An 18,867-nucleotide genomic window follows, 5' to 3' on the forward strand; every position below is an offset into this window, starting at 1 on the left:
TTCCAAACTTTCTCTCTCTTTTACTGATAATTTTTCAAATGCTGATTATATGAATGAGTATGGATAGCTTTAGGTAAGTAAAATACAACTACTCCATTTAATATCCATGCAGTATCAAGCAAACAGGTAATGAGAATACTCAATCTTTTCATGTAGAAGTTGTTCTCTAGATCTAATACTAAAAGTAGAAAATGCCAACCACATGATTAACCCTTTATTCCAAAGATGATTATTAATTCTCTCCACTAACTGCTACACATTTCCTTGTAAATTAGATCAAGACAACCAACTTCTACCTGAAAAGTTTAAATATTCCTATTATCCGTTTGCTGGATAAAGCATGAATAATACAGAGAGAAGTGACATGTTAATCACTACTAGTAGTTTAAGGGTTAAATTATCTTACCTGGTGTTGTAGGGACTGTTGGTGTCGTTGTATGGGAATCAGATAAAGAAAGTGCAACTACAATAAAATATTAACAACCTGTTAAAACTGTTTCAGCTTTTGAAACTGTCATTGTTTTTGTTCAAGCTTATGACCAGCATATCACAGCTGAATAAAACATTAAGGTCATAGAATAAAAGGAAATGATCACCAACTAAACAATCTCTAGATTGTTCAGCGAATTCTCCTTGTCCTCAGCCTTAGGAGATTTATAGACAACAGTATAAAGAATATGAATTTAGATGTAAGGGTGTAGAGAGTTAAAGAACCAAAAGTTCTGCAGAGATTGTCTTGGGGTTGGCAATATCCATTGTCTCCTAATGGAACAGGGAATACTTTCCTTTTCTTTCTTAAAAAGCCAGCTCCACTAAACGGAGAAGAAAAAAAATTTATCCTTTGAAATTCTTTACCTCACTGAATGGGACTTAAAGGCTCATTTTCAACCTTGATGCAACGGGTCGTTAGTTTTTGTTTTGAGTCACCGCTTTTGTTTAAATAGCACCTCTGATTGGTCAGTTATTTTTACCTTGTAACGTCTCAAAATTCCTTCTGTTCGTTTCTCCGATGAATTTGAAGAACTTGTCAAAATAATTCTGTTTAAAACAGTTCTACACGTTTAAATCCGGTATGGAATCAGATGAATCCATTGATTCAGTAGATTCCGAGGCAGTAAACGCTTATGGATTGGTTGTTGCTAAAGAAGAATGCAAAAATCCTTGGGAGCATTACTAAGAAGGTGAAAATGTTGTTGTCGTCATTCATGGTTTTTTTAAAATTGAGGTTTGCCATCCTTGTTTAATAGGACTAAGGGTCAGTTGAGGTTTCCTGCCCGTGGAGAAGATCTTGCGCCCGAAAGAATGGTCGAGGTTGTTGTCCATGCAAAGCAGCAAATAAGAATTGTAACGCAAACTGTCAATGACGCTGAGGTTCCTGCAATAAATAACTAAACTTAAAATTATTTAACGTCCAGCAGTCCGATATTTTTCCATATTTCTCTTCGAAATCCAAAAAATATTTATACGAAAATGTTCTACCTTTACTTATAATCCTCGAGCGTTTCTAGGCAGCCTAAAATTTCGAGCTTGATGTTTTTCGTTAACCCTAAATACAACGTATGAAGCCATTCAAGCGCTTGACACTTAAAACTTTTCAATGACACGGTTGGACACGGTCCTCAAATAACTCCATATTTCTCTTTGAAATATACCAATTTTTCGTTGGGAAATATTCTACCTGCATTTACAATCCTCAAGCGCTTCTAGAAAGTGAAAAAATGCCAACGTTATCTCTCTCGCTGACCTTGTACAGAGAGTGCGAAGAGATCCAAGCGCTATACTCAGAAAATTTGCACCGGACACCACCGGACGCGGTCTTCGAATAACTAAACGTCCGGCAGTCTGATGTTTTTCCATATTTCTTTTTCAAAAATATCAATTTTTATTGGAAATATTTTATCTTCATTTAGAATCCTCAAGCGTTTCTAGAAAGTTAAAAAGTTTGAACGTTGTCCTTTTCGCCAACTCTGTTCACAGAGAACGAAGAGGTCCAAGCGTGACACTTAAAAATATTTTCTTCCGATTCTTCCGGACAAAATTCACAATATTGTAAGGAAACTGCAAAATGACGACCGGCGAATGTATTTACCGTAAAATAGTGACTATACGTCCAGGATGGCTCTTGAGAAAGACGATTTTAGAAGGTTTTTAGTGATCTGGGAATTTCGTGTTACAGGAAATTGGGTCGCGGTGCGCGTTGCATCAAGTTGAAAATGGGCCTTTACCTCTTAAATTAAATCACATACCGCATGACAGGATAACGAGTGCAAAGATCACAATCTTTTCCATCTGCAAGATACAATGACAAAAAAATTGCTCAATAAGATTGTGATTACTGTAGAAATCCAGTTTAACATGTAACATAACAGTTCCGCATGTTTTTATAAAACTCATCTTTTAATATTCTATCTAAAAAATCTCATCAGATAGAAAACTTGCCAATACATGGAAAACAGTAACGAGGTTAATTACGCTGGATTATCATAAACATAAAGAAATTTAATGCACTAAAGTCTTCTGCTCTGTTTAGCCGCGATCACGCATTTTTCACCAAACGGGCATTCCAACCGAACCTTGTTTCGGATTCATCAACACTTCCGAACACAGTAGTCCACACATTGAAGTATCATTTCAAATCGGTGACAAATTTATTACAACTGTTTTATTTGTCGATCGACCAATAACACAAACTTGAATAATTTAATTGTATTTAAGAACTACAATTTCAATGCGTTTTATTCTCGGGAAACAAAATAGAAATGGACATGTCTCCTTCAGAAAGCCATCTGCAGCACCATGTTAGTTTACAGGACCTCCTCTTATTCCTGCTTTTTTTTTTCCTTGCGGTTTATTTGTCTCTTTATTCAACCCACGCGTAGCATGTCTCGTTTATTCAAAACTTCACGCTCTACTTGATTAAGGTACTACAATATTCCTAGAAACGAGAAAGGCAACCCTAACTCCTACATTAAAGCGCTCTCATTTCAAGGAAAAACTTGTTTCCCGATGAGGAAAATTCGCTTTTCAAATTAAAAGAAATTGCCATGAGGACTTATTTGTCACTAAGAATTCTGACTCACTCGTTTCTGGCCGCGCTTCAAGACGCTTTTCAAGTTGCCAAAAATTTACATTATTATTACTGTACGGTTTCCAAACCACTTTGTGAATAGTTACTTTGGAGGCCTTTGCTGATGCTAGTCATAACAAAAAACCACGCATCAAAGTTTTTTTCGTGGAAAAATAGCTCGGTTATTTGAATATTCGCTGAAGTAGGTTATGAAACAGGGCGAAAAAACGAACACGTGCCTCAGTATGTAGATTGTGCAAATCTTCATCAGAAATTCCTAACAGTCTACCAGTTCTAGATTCAATAATATTAAACAGCGGGGTAATCGAAAACGAAAGGCGAAACACAACCTCGCAGCAGGATTTATTGTGCGAAAGCCGACATGCTGCTTCCGCTTGGAGAGTTTCAGTGCAAGTGTAACCGAAAAGCCCGTAGGATGAAGCAATCTTATTTTATAGTGGGCACAAGTAAAACATGGAACGATAAAAAGAACTGCTAGCCCCAACGTTGACTAGAAGTTGAGGTTTGACTTTGAAGAGAAACGATTAATTATAACCTCGAAAACACACCGCATGTGTTTGAGAAATTGTGAAACATGGTTTGACCCAAGCTGGATTTGTTTTGCTTTCTACAATACGATGGAAAAAAAGTATTACAAAGCCTACAAAGCATCACCGTAGGTTGAAGAAGATAACTTTTATAGAGCGCCAAAAATATTCGACAACAAAGACGCTTTTCTAATGCGTCATTTCAAAGCTAAGTAAACATGGCTTGAATCTAACGAACCGTGATCGACAAAGGTTAGGCGGGCTTCCTACCAACAGATTTGAACGAAATTCAATGTAACACTGGTAAACTTCTCTACGGCAGGGCTGACATCGAAGCGATAAAATACAAGTGCCAGCTCGATTAAAGCAGACAAAGGCCACTTTAATAAATTTTACAAATTACAAAGATCTTTGTGTGTGGGTGTTGCTTCGACCACGCCAATTTTGCCGGGCGCAAGCTTGCGAGCGGTTAGACTTTTCTTCTACCACATTGCTCACTGAAGCGATCAAAAGGGACTATACACAGTACACAGTGAAGTAATAAATAAAGAAACAGTATTGGTTTCTCCGCTGAATAGCTGCAATTATTTCAAAACTACACACTGAAAACAGTAATATTGTATGCTACTACGAACACGTTGCGAAACCGGGCCGATTTCAACATCAAGATGACAGAAATATTGATAAATCCACTCGCTTTCCCTTGTCTTACAAATTTTCTTTTGTTCCTCGTCTTTATAGGTTTGTATCGCCGCGTAAATACTTTGGCGGCAATCGAGTGAGTATAGAAATTAATCGTGTATCCTCAATAATGGCGCACCCATATGTAAATTTCTGATCGCGTGTTTGAATGTTCGAACTTTCGGAATACACCATATTGACCCTAAATTGTTTTCAATATTGAAGTTTTCGCCACCAGAAATCCCCATCGTCGAAATCATGATGGCAGTCAACGGTCTAGGATGATTCGTAACGAAATACTGCAAATGATGCCTGAGGTGTGCCAAGCTAACTTAGGTTATATTTCCATCAGGTCAAAGCTTTCTTTCAATGTCGATTTGCCTGGCCAGTCACGACATGCCGTTCTACCGAGTGCAGAAAGCAATAAGAAGATTTTTTAAACATAATTTAAGCTCACCTCGATATGATTTTATCGAAAAATGATGCCTTTCCCAAGGTAATATAAATTTGCTTCAGCGAAATGTCTCCTGCACCAACGCCTTTCTGAAGAAGAATGAATCGTTGATTATACTTTCTATTTTACCACACTGAGCATGTGACCTAGCACGTGATTAATAAGATGACGTAACATGCTTGAAATTTGAACCGAATTTTTCTTGGCTTCGCGCGGCGACTCTAAACCTTGTTGAGTAGGATAAACCGCTCTGTAATTCGTAGCAAATGACCTGACGATGACACCATAATTTATGCACAATACCCACGGTTTTCGTTCAGGTATTGAGCTAACAGTGTATGGTGTAATGTACGAAGGTCAGCTACACTTCTAGTAGGGGTACATTGATTGACATCTGTCACAATAAGGGTAGTGTCGGAGGCGATTGCAAACGTATACATATAACACACGTATCAAAATATGAATTCAGAGGGCACTGATGTTTATTTAGTTCAATCGACGAAAATAACCGGTAACCTGTCTCTGCGTCTTCCTCTCTGCGTAATCTTAATCTTATGCGTGAGAAAAAAAAACCAAAACAACCAAATCCTCTCAAAGCAAGCGTCGATCTAGCGACCAATGAAAGAAAAAGAAAAATAAAACAGACAACTCCTTTTCCTGGTAACAAGGATGAAAGCCATTTTCCACTTTCCTGCCTGTGCACATAAATCCACGTATTACGATTATGATGATCCTTGACCTCGTTTCTGCCATTCCTGAAACAATACGTAACCAGAAAGCTTCCGGTAAGGAACGGCGTGGGGTTGACGAAGAGGGAGGTGGCAGATTTTTATTGCCTTACATGTCGAAAATGATTGGTTTGATCGCTTTGATCAAGGTTGCCTAGGAAGCCATGCAAGCTAATCAACAGAGTTATCCATCTTTATTGACACAAAAGTGACACGAATGTTATACTGTGTTTTTAGCATCCTTCAAAATTGAGACTCAATTAGAAATTTAGTGCGGAGAACTGAAGGAATACTTGAAAACTGCGCAGCGCGCGGTTTCTTTTAAAATAGTTGTGAAAGCGTTGAAATCACGCAATTTCAAGGGAAAATAATCATGAAAAACGTAATTACTATGCATAATTATTAACATTAAACTCCTAATGTCAAACACTTGTTTTCTTCTAAGGTTCAAAGTACATCCAGTATGAAGTAACTTTCTCGGCCGAGGTGAAACAAAGTCACGCTAAATGAAATACTTTCATTTCTCCACAACATTGTTTGAAAAACGCCGAAACCCAGCGTTCCCTGGCTTAAAAACAATTTTAAATTTCATTAAAACCCAACTGATTACTTTTAAGCGTTGCAAAAGATCCGCGGAATTAAGTAGTCGAATCAAAGCACCGCTATTTTATTAAATGATTTCCTGTAGCTAAGTAACTAATAAGCATATGAAACCGAAAGCAAGTCTATTCAAATGTGGAATCTATTTAGATAGCAGTCTGTTGAAATGATGCGCGCCATTCTTGTCTGGATGGGTCGCGTTAGATTGTGGCTCCAGACGACCAAGAACGGAAATTTAGGTGTTGGATGTTAAACACGATACTCAGAAGAAATAAAGCATGAATTCGTGCCAATATCCTGAGCTTAATAAAAACCGGAAAGCTTCGAAATTTAGTGAAACGCAGCCTTCGAATATGGGTGGAAAAATCTCAATTATCTTTCTTTACAGTCAATTTTGTCGCTGTCGGAAAGATTGGCAACGGGTCATCTCTTATTCAGCTGTAGAAATTCGCTTCGAATTTTCGACCGGCCTAATACTATTTAAAGTCGTTACAAAAGTAAAGAGTTTTATAACAAAATGTTGGCCGTTACAGTTCTTTCATTTGTTTAACAAGACCTGTCTAAGAACAATGGTATCATACTTGAACCAATTTGAGAAAAATTACAATTAAAAAAATTACTTAAAATGAATCAATATCAGTGTCTGGGCAACTGCCCACCTACCCCTCCCCTAACCTAACATTGTCAATTGTCAATTGACTGTTGTTGAGTTAGGGGAGGGGTAGGTGGGCAGTTAGCCAGATACTGATAGTGATTCCTTATAATACTAAGAATTCAAAGGACAATTGGATATTTTGCTGAGACATCAGGCTAGCTAATCGAAAATACATTTAAATGATTACATGTGATTTAAATCAGCAAGGGATAACATTTTATAATTGATTTTTTTTCTCAGAACAAAATGAGTCAGACGGCATGATGAAAAAGCGGCGCTCTGCCGTTAGGCCCCAGGGTATAAGCTTTGGGGGCGGGGAAGGGCGGGGGGGGGAAGGACGGGGGAGAGGAGTCCTGGTTTTTACGTTTGTGTTCGACCTTCTGCTTCGTTACGCAAAAGTGATAAAAAAAAATGGATCTTAGATGTAACATCTTGGCATACCTCCAAATGGCAGCAGGAAATGCGCAGATCGCCTCTGGCTCCACCTAGTACACGGAAATCCTGTTACCCCTTGTCATTAGCGCCTCCTCCCTTCAAATCGATCTAAGCCAGATCTCCCCTCGCCCAATAAATGACCAGTCCCTCCCCTCCCCCCCCCACTTATTCCTTCCAGTTACTTACGGGTACTCCCTCCTTTCCATTAATTGCGCTTCAATAAAAAAGTGCGTGATGTGCTCAACACTTACAAGTAATCAATCTGCCAATCTTCGACCTTTGCTCATATCTTAAGTAATATAGACAATGTGAAGGAATTATTTCACGACTGGATTTTAATGAATCCTGTTATTATAGGAAACTTGATACAACACACGCAATATTTTTCATACCTCTATTGCTACGGCAACAACTCCTCAACAATCAATTGCTTCTAAAAAAAATCATATTCTGGCGTTCAAAGTCCTTCACTGTTCCGTTTCCTAAAAAATTACGAGAGAAATAATAATTGTTGATTTTTAAAGGAATACACAAAGTTTCCACCGCCTCGATTAGCAAAATTTGTCGTCTTTTATTCTATTTCCGGTATGCCCTTGTGGTCTTCTAGAAGGCTTGATCGTAACTGCATCACGCCAAAGGTATTCAACTTAAAAAGTCAATAAGAAAAATCAAATAAACTTATCATTTGCCGTTTGACTCCTTATTTCACCCCCTTCAAGCTTAGATACCTATGCTTTACAAGATGTACCTCAGTCTTATCATCAAGAATTACAAAAAGAAATATAATTATTACTGTTAATCCAAAGAATGTATGATGCTGTTTGTTTTTTTCCTCTGTTGTCTTTCTGTTTAATCTTTACGATGTCACGTGAAACCACGAGTTCTTGTTTATCAAACTTTGACTAGGCACGGGAACCTGACACTTCGTTATTAAGGGCCTTGGTTCATTAAGATTTTTTAACTGAACTGAATAACCAACATATTTTTTGGATTAATATCACTTCCGGTACCGCCTTGTATGTTCTGCGGTGAAATCGCTCATTATTTCAAGAGTTTAAAGAAAGCGTTTTCGATTATTTTTGTGCAAAAAAAATTATTTTCATATGGCAGGTTTGAAAAAGGAGTTTCCTTTCTGCCTAAAATTTTCTCTGGTGTATCAACCGCAGTTGGCTTAGCCGGCGCACAAAGCGGTATGTGTAAGGGTAAAGGTTTGTAATTCAAAGCAAAACCTGCTGGTAGAAAACATTGTTGAATAAACCCACCTCGTTCAACTCCTCTTGTCAAAGAGACTGAGTGTAGCGCCTTAGAAAAACGAACACAATGATTACAAATTGCGAACAAGTTACTACGTAGTTGTTTTTTGTTCGTGGCTTTCATTTTTTGCTAAGCTTAGTTTTCGCGTCTTCGTAACTTTTGTTATCTTAGATAATTAGTCATATATTGTGAGTAAAACTTTTTCCTGATCCGATGAAGTATTGGTAGCAGAATGTTAAGGTGCGTTCCGAAGGATCTCGGTACCAGTTTACTATTTGATGTATCGTCCGACCACCTCTCCTTAGTCTCTCGCGGCCTAGCTTCGGCCTAGCAAAGTTCAATAAGAGCTTTCACGCTGGCTTTCCGGCTCCGCTTTCGTTAGTTTCATCTCAAGCTGCAAGAAACCCGTAGAAACACAATGGAGCTTTTCAGGTTAATAGATTGATGTTCGGAAATGAGCCCGCACTACTATCCCACAGAGTTTCTTAGGCAGGAACAAAGCGGATTGGACTCGCAAGAACGAGAAAAATCGAGGCCATTTGCCTTTGAGTCTATTCGATTTACACGATAAAAAGACATGTTGTTATGAAAAAGTCATTTATACGTCTGCTCTCCGATAGATCACTGGTAAGAACCAATCAAATTGCGTGTATAGTTCAACCTATCATATAAATGACAATAGAGGCTGCATTTTCACTTCATTGGAATTGTATATACATTTTTATTAATATTGCAAGAGCATGTAGTGAGCAAAAGAATGGTTTTTTCCACAGCTTTCTTTCGTCCGGTGTGTGTGTATATATATATATATATATATATATATTATTTTTTTTAATTTATTTTTTTTTTATTCATATTGCAAGAGCATTTAGTAAGTAAAAGAGAAAAAAAGTCCTTGGACAGACTCAGGTGGACAGAAATAGCACATTTTTCCTTGAAAAATATTTCATTATACGAACATTGAAGAACAGGATGTGTACATAATTTAGTAAGGACACCTTTTTAATGGACAGCGAGAGTGACTCAAGAGGAAATAAATTCTATGTCAACGAGATTTCCTAGACAAGTGTCACCGCTGTTTGTACAGCGAACAATACCTCCTTCAGAGAGAAGCCACGCAACGCAATGAACACGTGTTCTTTTGGTGGAAACGAGACTTGGTCACGTTTTTCACCGAATGTTCAGAACACTGCAACCTGGCATACATGGAGTGCATGAAAAAAAAAAATCGAGCCGCTTGCGGCTGCTTCGATTTTAGTGAAGTAAATTGATTTTATAACAACACGGATCTAAATTAATTCTGAAATATTTGTGTGATGCAGGGATCGATGTTCATCGCAACTGATGTGATGAACTTTGCAAAGTGTTTGTAAACGAGCCGTCAAAATTTAATGCTTGGGGTTTGATGCGAGTGACATGTTATTTGCAGTGTTTGCAAGCAGGTGTTTTCGACTCGTGGCATAAATTATGAAACTTAATCTCAGTCAAAGATTGACTTTAGTGTGTCCAAAAAACTCGCATAATCCCTATGGGAACTAAACCACGTGGAGTTTATTTTCTCTTTAAGGTGATTAATCAGGAAAAAAAAAAAAGGTTATCGAACAATTACTTTTAGACTTTCCTTAAAGGTTCCTTAACATATCTGTTTCGAAAAATGCAATAAAAAAGATAAGTCACAGTGCTTGCTTAAGATATATAAAGGGCCAACTTTACCCAGGTTATGCCTGAACTGGCACTGATCACGCGCGTTATTTCATCCGTTAACGGCAAATTTTGCTGTTGCTGGAAGCAAAGGTTTTCAAAGTAGCAATAAAAATATCTTAATAGGTAGAAAGTCTCGAGCGTATGAAACAATTTGATATGTATTTTGACTAGAAATCACGGAATTTTAAACGGCATCGACTCAAAACGTTCCTCGAGTCGTTACTGTCAAGGTTATTATTTGCATCATCGAGTAACGGGCTTCGTGAACACTATTTGTTCTCTTTTTTTTTCCTTCGATTTTTTTTTTCAATTTCTCCAATTTAAGGGGATAATTTGTACACCAAAATTATACAATAAAAACTGTAGGTTACCGCGATCGTCTAAGAGCCAAAGACCAAAGTACATCTTAACCTCGTCCATTAATTGAAAACGAAATCCTGTTTTCGGAATGCACGCGCTTATTCGCCAGATTACGTGCGCAAGTAGGGTATCACCTCAGTCTGCTTTCCCAGCTCTAGCGGCCGCACGAGCTCGGAAGTAAAGGATGCCATCACAAATGGGGACTGGGTCGAGGAAGTTTCAGCCATTCTGGCCTCAATCTGCTTTCGGTCCAAGTTCTTTTATCCTAACATTCTCGCTCCATATCAAAGCAAAAGAAAAAAAAACTTATTTGAATAGGGAATGCAACGAAAACGTGCCGAAACAGATAAACAGCAGTGCCCCCCCCCCACCCCCACTAAGATCAAGCTTTTTTTTTTTACTTTTGTTCATACCTTGCTTGTGAACGTATTTTGTCTTCAGACTTCGTTTGTCGACGGTTGCAGGGGATATTTCCTTTGATGAGAATTTCAGACCAAGATGCGTTTAAACTTTATAATTCAGTCAGCGTTCCATCCATAATTTCCATAGATTTCTCTGATTTCCCTTGGTGTTTTATATATGTCAACACACTCGAAGGGTGATCCGCCCGTAGCTCGCTAAGGTATTTCTTTAAAGCGATATCTCTCATGGAGCCCAGATGATTTTCTAGACAAAGCTTTCAAAAAACATTCGTACCGTCCTTTATTTCAAACAAATTCTTCACCCTTTCACATTGGCCTTGCGAGGGTGTTAACGTTGACAGAGTATTCAATGACTCCAGAAGCTCAAAGTCCACCGGTAACATTGAACAAGACTGCGCATGCCGGTAAAAAGGGAAATCTTCAGGGACGGTCGTCATCGCCTGGGAGGGAGGAGGGGTACGGAGGATTTTGGTTGTGTGGCGATAAAACATGCCTGAGCCACCCCTTTGGTTCTATAATATTCTTATGGACCCACCACACCCCGACCCCACCCCCACATCGGCACTTTTTTCCATTAACAGTCTCTGGCCAGAAGTAATTTCGTAAAAAGACGCTTCAAACAGTCCATGAGGGTTAAGATATATCACAAATACGTCGATTAACATTCCATTAACTTAACTGAGATCTTCAAACCGAGATGTAATTTAGATAGGTAATTTTGAGAGCTTTATTCATTACCCTTATAGATTTTGTTTGTCTCATGTCGACAATTATTGACCACGAACACATAGTGTGGTCTGCCTGTGTTCGGACGCTCTACTAATGAGCCATGGGAGATTCGTGGCAGCTTATAGTAGACATCAATGAATAAGGTTTCTGACTTAATTTTCTCTGAAAAGGAGGGAATAAGCAGCAAACACAAGCATAAATTCCGAATTAAAAGTAGCATAACTTTTTTTGTTGCTAGTAAGGCCAAAGTTAGTCGTAAAATTCAACGAGAGCCAAACTTCACTCTTAAACCCTCAAGATCAAATGAGAAATTCTCCCTTATAGCCACTTAAATCAGTTGAGAGAACTTGGTGTTCTATCAATAAAACACAAAATGTCTAAAAAGCTTGGTCTTCTGTATCTGTTTGTTGGACATTAAAAATGCATTGATATTGTAATGCATAGGAAATTACAAGTTAATTTTCAAGAGTTGAAGCAAATATATAAGATCAATATACGTCTTATTCACGTCCACGATAGCACTTATGAGGGCAAGCCTGCAGGCTAACAGATCGTTTATCGCATCAAGCGTTTCGTCAGACGACGCAGTAAAACGAGATTCTTCTGCTCTTGGCCACGAAGTGTGTAAACATAGGCATGCAATGCATGCAAGCATTTTGTTTTGATGGTTGGTTAATTAACATAAGCCACTAAGTAACTGACGTTCACATTTTTGTACACGAAAAAGATGATTACTATTCAAAAGATTCTAACAAAAATATCGTTCAATGGAGAGCAAATTAAAAAAACTTTCAATTTATCCGAAGTAAACTCAGGCACAGGTTTTTTGCGGTCTATAATAATAAGCTGCACTGATGCAACACTCTTTGTAGTCTCCTTCGCAGACGTTGTTTGGTCGAGACCTCATCATTGGCATTTGGTCACGAGTCCTTCTTTGCCCGCGCAAACGTATGAGGCCTTCGGGACCACGAGCCAGCGAGAGGTCTGTCCAATGTCTGGTACTGATAATTAGTGCCAGGTTCCCCACAAACATCTCCTCGACTTGTCTTACAATGCATATGTAGCGTTGCAGTTATGTCTTCCGTTGTAGTTATGTCCTCACACCTAATAACCAATAGAATGCAGTTTTGTTTCTTCCAATCATAGTGCGTTGTGAGCGTGTCTTCTGCGTGTCACTACTTCCCAACTAGGGGAGGGATGCAATGCAAAATTGTGAGACGATCTTGAAGTTTTCCGCGCTCGAAGTTTGAGAATTTCATGGGCTATCCTTGATGCCTTTTGGAACAGTTCGGATTGGTGAAAGATTAAGATTCTGGTTGCGTTTTTAAGTGCGAAGTGTTAGTGAAATTTTCTTTGATACGATGGAGAGCTTGGGAAGACTTTGCCTCGTGGCTTCCCTTATTGGTTTGGAGTGCGCTTTTCTGTCGGAGTTAGTACAGTAAGGTAAGGTTTCGGTTGCATTTTATGCTTGTATTTTTGTTAAATTTAAATATTATAACCATTCTTCAAAGATCACGTTCAAGTTTTGGGCTAAATACTGTAGATTTCATGTGACTGCATGGTAAAGCGTGCGAGTTACTACTAACCTGGATTCATTGAATCCTTCTGTGTCGAGAGCTGATTTTTTTATTTTGCGTGGGACATGCAAAACTAGATGTCACGCAATTAAAAAACAGGACAGATCTCGGTGTTTCAATGACCAAAACTTTTTAGTTCTCCTCCAGCCTCATAATAATTTATATTATGTTACAGGTAGCAATCTCATAGTGTCTACAATGATGGCTAATATATAGATTTAGCCAAGCCTAAAAGCGGAGCTTGCACTTTTTTTCCCCGCACGTCCCAAGGGCACAACGCCTTACCTCGGCCTGGACTAGAACCTAGTTCGTCCGACTCGGAGCCCAGTGCACTGACCACTGGACAACTGGACAAAGCCGTGCCGTTGGCGTGTCCGCGGTACAGTTGGCCACGCATGTTAAAAGTAGCACCTTGTACGGTCGTACGGTCGTACGGTCGTACATCCAAATTTTTTTCGGCTTGATGGGTCACTACTATTTTGTAAAATTATGGGGCTACGCAAGCTCCGCTATTATGGATACAGTAGAAGACATGTAATCATTGTAAATGTATGGGACTACGCAAAAATTCAACCTCTGGTATGGTTGAAGTCAAACATCACATATCCTGGAAAGTTAACTTATAAACTGCTAACACATATGATGAAGATCTGTTCTCTTTCATAAAGGAATGCTCTCCAGCAAGTAACAGTTGGGTTACAATGCATTAAATCATTCTCTTTGCTCAACCAGAAGGGACAGATTTGCAGCAAAATTACTCTTATAATCTTATCTCTTATAATAATATGTGCTTTTCTATTTAAATCAGTGGCTGACATATGCCACTTTCTTTCTTTTGATCTATTTAGAATAAAGCTCCTTGTGCTAAATTATATGGAATATGATAATAATATTTATTGTTTTTTTAGAGGGCACGGTAACGAATCTTGCAATCTGATTGGTTCTTTACCCGGTCAGTATTTTCCTATCTCTGCCCACGGGCCACGGTAACGCTCTCGTGAGTCGCCGAGTACATCCCAACTTTCGTTGTCATTTTTCATAAATATACCTCGTTTTCCGGCTGGGCAGTATTTTTAAGCAAACACGTCGGTCACTACCTCAAGCCGATAAATAACCTATGAATACTCTCTTTTCTCTCTATGAAATCACTTTGGTTGACAGAAAAATATTGGTTTCAGAATGAATTTGTATAAACAATAGTGTCATTACGTTGGTTGACAAGCGGCCTAAAAACCGTCTGCAATTCATTTTAATCGTTCACAAAAAGTACCCAGAAAGTTGAAACGTGAGGTATTTGGTTACAGTTAAACTGAACGATGGAACTTTCATTCATTTAATATCTGAATTTTCTCGAGCAATTTGTTCATAGTGAAAGAGCGAGCGAAGTTTTAATTTAAGTTCTACAACAAATATACGCTCCTGGTGAGTCTTTCCAATTCCGTTCAATTTGGACATTTGTACCTTAAATTGCACAACAGAAATTGAAGGAATTTTTTGATAAAAGGCCGCAAGATATTCCCTTGGGTCTCGTCGGAGTGTGCCGTTCGAATTTAGTTTTTGTGAAGGAAAGATCAGAGTTAAACACGCCATTACAGCAAACAAACGAGCAAACTCTCACAACTTCAAAATAAAAAAATTGAATTTACTCACAATTACTTTCCTCGCTGTTTACTTAATGAACAGAGGTAAATCTTCGTACATGAACAAATGGTCGATGAGAGTGAATAATACTTTCCGTTAGATCATTGACTGATTTTGAAGAAAACATTGTCGTGACAGTCCTTGCCAAACTAGTTCTGTTGGTTTTCAAATGTTCCTACGCTTTTTTTTTCTTGCGCGCTCTCTAATTGACAGGTGTCAGATTGTGACAGATACTTGTAAAAATAATATTTCAAAGTTTGTTTGGAAGCCTTTTAAATCACCTTTATCGTTACGGAAATGAAAATGTTTCGCTGAGGCATCTCTCTTAAATTTGCATCACCTCTATTTTAACTACTATTTACTCACTCAAAAATTTTTCAGCTTATGGAAGATCTTGCCGTATTTACGGCCATAAATCATTCGGGTTCTTTCGGAAAGAATTTCGTCAAGTTTAAAAACAATAAATATGTTATTTACCGGCTAAGGGTCGGTCCGTATGGTGAAAAACTGTGACCTCGGTCTTGAAAATGCTGCCCTCGGCCTACGGCCTCGGGCAGTATTTTCAAGACCTCGGTCACAGTTTTTCACCATACGGACCTCCCAGCCGGCAAATAACATATATGTATGTTATATGTTACCACATTCGACATACTATTTCAGCTATGTGGTACAAACATTAAAATGAAATAAACACTATTTCATGCCGAAATGAATACTTAATGAATACTTAATTCAATACAGACCATTGCCTATTATTAGCAATTATTGCTCCTTCATGTGTTAGCAAGAACTTGGTCTTGTTAGTGGTCATTGTGAGCGTTTGGTGATCCATATATCAGTGGAGAAACTCTCTGCAACTATCTTTGCGTAGAAAATACCAATCCTTTCACTCTTCCTTAATTTCATTCATACAGGCATGGATAAGAACCAGCAGCAAAGCAAAGCAAACAAAAGTTCCGATGAGGTGGTATTAGCTCTATTGTAAACATTTTCTTGGCAAATTATGCACTTGTTATAAAAAGGTATATGTTGTGCTTAATTTTTGTCCTTCGTATAAAACATCATTTTCCTTTGGTTTTGCTAATGATACAAATGAAAAAAGCATTTTGTGTTAAGAAAGAGCCTAAGTTATGATGAGATGATGTGTCACTATCAATTTGGCCTCTATTGACCCGTCAATTCCTGAGATCTGATTGTTAATTCTCTCCTATTGCTGCTACACAATTCCTTGTATCTTAGTTACGAGAATTTGGTGTAAGATCAAGATAAAAACTTTTTCCTGATAGGTTTGAGTATTCTCATTAATCATTTCCCAGAAACCTTTGGATATCATAGGGAGAAGTTACATGTCAGTCACTTCTGGGTGTTAAAGGGTTAAAAGTAAAAGAATTAAACTGAGGATAAAACTAAACCACAGCATACCTATACTAAACCACAGCATACCTATACTAAACCACAGCATATCTATACTAAACCCTCATTTTATTTTCATCAATATTACTATTTTTTCTGGTGATCACCCAATAGATTCAATCCACTCACAGACAAAGATGGCACCTTTACATTCTACCATTACTCTTAGGCTAAGGCACTTGTAGAAAGCAACATTTCACAAAACAACAACATTATGTATGCAAGGTTTAAATTTTTCAGACCTTTACTGCTTGTTTTTATGAGTGGTTCCAGGATTTTCTTGTGCAAAGAGTTCTGGTTGAATGTACTAGTTGCCATGTTTTTTCATATGGTGGTTTACAGTAATTATTATTATATAGTAACCTTCACCAATATTAATTTTGTGAACTTGTCACTGAAAAAGAGCTATTTCATGGTTAGACATTGATCGTTTCATTGATTGCCATGCTCTACATTTATCATTGAAGTACTAATTAACTCCTTTGCCATCAGTAATGGCATTAAAGATACTGTGTTAGAAATCACAGCACCGTACCCCAAAATCTAATGTCATCCTCAATACAATTTCATTTTTTGAGCAAGGAAAAAGTAAAAATTAAGCAAGATGACACAGACATCATCACAGAGACAACATTGCTATGTATAATGTTTATATACTAGTTAGTTATGTAGAAGCTACTCTATTCATTAATTCAGTGTCAATGCTCTCCCTCGTAGCAGCTATAATTTTTAGCCAACTTGGGAAATAGTGACCTAAAATGGACCCTTTTGGACATCCAAACTTTTAAATTTCCAGGGAAAGGTTCCCCAGACTTTGCCATCCAAGTGGGAATAAATGGCTGCCACCCTGTCATTTTGGTCCCTTCAGCTGCTCAAACGTTGTCCCTCCTTTCCACAATTTTACCAAAGCCCCCATATGTGTAGTAATAAAAACATTGAAGTGAAGTGTGATATCTACGCAAGAGATGATAATCATGCACACTTTTAAGTGAGTCATCCTGGCAAATGTTTGGTGAGGTATTGCATTCTGTGCTCAAAATCTATTTCACATAGACCTGGGGAAAAAGAATGGGGTGTAGCAGTCATTCAGGTCAGTTAATTGCTCCAAGCTCTAATTCGATACCACTGCTAATTGGTTATCTTTCTTGCCAATACTCTTTCACTATTTAGGTTTTCTTGAAAACTCTCCCCATTGAGAAGAAGCATGATATGTGTTTACAAATTAAAAGCAAGGAAAAGTAAAAAAAAAATAGGAGAGTAACAGGATGGTATCAAAGACAGTGGTACAATTTTTTTTGCAGGGGGGGGGGGGAAATTTTTTATTTTTGAATCAGAGTTTTAGCCTAAGTATGTCTAAGTTTCTACACTTGTTGTTTAGTCTTGTGGTTTCTTGCTTTAAGTATTAAGGTAAAATTGTTTGAATTTGTTGTTTTATTGCAGCCTCTCGAGTCTGTAAATGGAAAGAAAACACTGGAAAATTGATGATAAGGAACACATTGCTTGCACTATAAAGTATTGAAAGTAATTTGCAACTCTCCATATTTGTTATTTATAATTGACATGCTTTGCACAGGTGTTGTGTGATTAGTGGAGAAGTTAACTGTATTTAAAAAATCACTTTAAATTGCAGTGAAAGCTATCACTTCTATAATTATAAAAGTATCTAAGTTAACCCCTCTGAGAACCTCCCCCAGTGTCTGTGATATAGAAGTGTCCACTAAATATAGGTTAATTTACTAGGAAATGTGGGAAGAATAGTATGCAACTGAAAATACAAGTAAGTACAGGAAAATAATATTTATTCCTTGCTGGTGATCTCAGAGCAGCTGTGTGGGGCTGGAAATTAACAGTGCTGGAATACAACAGTAAACCCTGCTGAGAAACTGAGAACAGCGGTGTGGGGCTGGAAATTAACAGTGCTGGAATACAACAGTTAACTCCTGCTCTATAAAACCAATCAGAATATCACTACACTTTTGTTGAATGACACCTTATAAATAAGACTGTGCAGCCAATTGGCTCGTGCTACAGCATCCCATACCCGATAAATTCAATAGAAGACCCTTGGGTCGTTTCACGCCTTACCAGATCCTGACACTTCCCTCAAAGAAAGGTTGCTTTAAGTCTATTTTTACTGTAAACTGCATTCATGAAGCTTCTTCTGATATATAGTTTGCTAGGATTTTAGTGAAACTAGCGTGCAAACGAATTTTTTCCCGAAGGACACCCATGAAGGGAAGTAACCTTGAGCTTGTCGAAAACCACATCAAAAACCCTGTGCATTCACTATTATTTCTTACAAGATTTTTGAGAAGTGATTTGCTGTCAACTGAATCAGACAATATTCCTTCACTGTAATCACTTTTAAGATCTAAACTTATTTCAGTTCTACAAACATCAACAGTTTTTGGCAAATCATCTAACGGTAAATACTTGTTCAAAGATGAATTTTCGTATAATCTTTTGCCATACTGAATAACATCAGATAAGGCGTTTGAATTCCAATAACTACATGATTTTATTACAGAGTAGCAGAGTGAATAAACAGCCACAGCACAACTCACATTGAACTGTCTGGTTTCACAGGCATGACTCTGAA

At 37.9% G+C, this 18,867-nt stretch overlaps 2 long non-coding RNA genes across 3 annotated transcripts; both read right to left on the minus strand.

Annotated features, from left to right (window-relative positions):
* Nucleotides 1–526: 526 nt before the first annotated feature.
* On the minus strand, nucleotides 527–4,848 carry LOC113669798 (uncharacterized). 2 transcript variants are annotated; one of them, XR_016184719.1, is made up of 3 exons: nucleotides 4,754–4,848; nucleotides 2,226–2,289; nucleotides 527–1,546 (listed from the first exon to the last, which is right to left on the minus strand). It is a non-coding gene; the product is annotated as an uncharacterized LOC113669798 (long non-coding RNA). The 2 variants fall into 2 exon arrangements; XR_016184720.1 differs by having other exon boundaries at nucleotides 928–1,375.
* Nucleotides 4,849–8,622: 3,774 nt separating this feature from the next.
* LOC149051321 (uncharacterized) lies at nucleotides 8,623–10,828 on the minus strand. The gene is made up of 3 exons (XR_016184707.1): nucleotides 10,621–10,828; nucleotides 10,136–10,204; nucleotides 8,623–8,816 (listed from the first exon to the last, which is right to left on the minus strand). It is a non-coding gene; the product is annotated as an uncharacterized LOC149051321 (long non-coding RNA).
* Between the last annotated feature and the right edge of the window lie 8,039 nt (nucleotides 10,829–18,867).

This window comes from Pocillopora damicornis, chromosome 1, assembly GCF_964200805.1.
Source record: "Pocillopora damicornis chromosome 1, jaPocDami1.2, whole genome shotgun sequence".
Classification (NCBI taxonomy): domain Eukaryota; kingdom Metazoa; phylum Cnidaria; class Anthozoa; order Scleractinia; family Pocilloporidae; genus Pocillopora; species Pocillopora damicornis.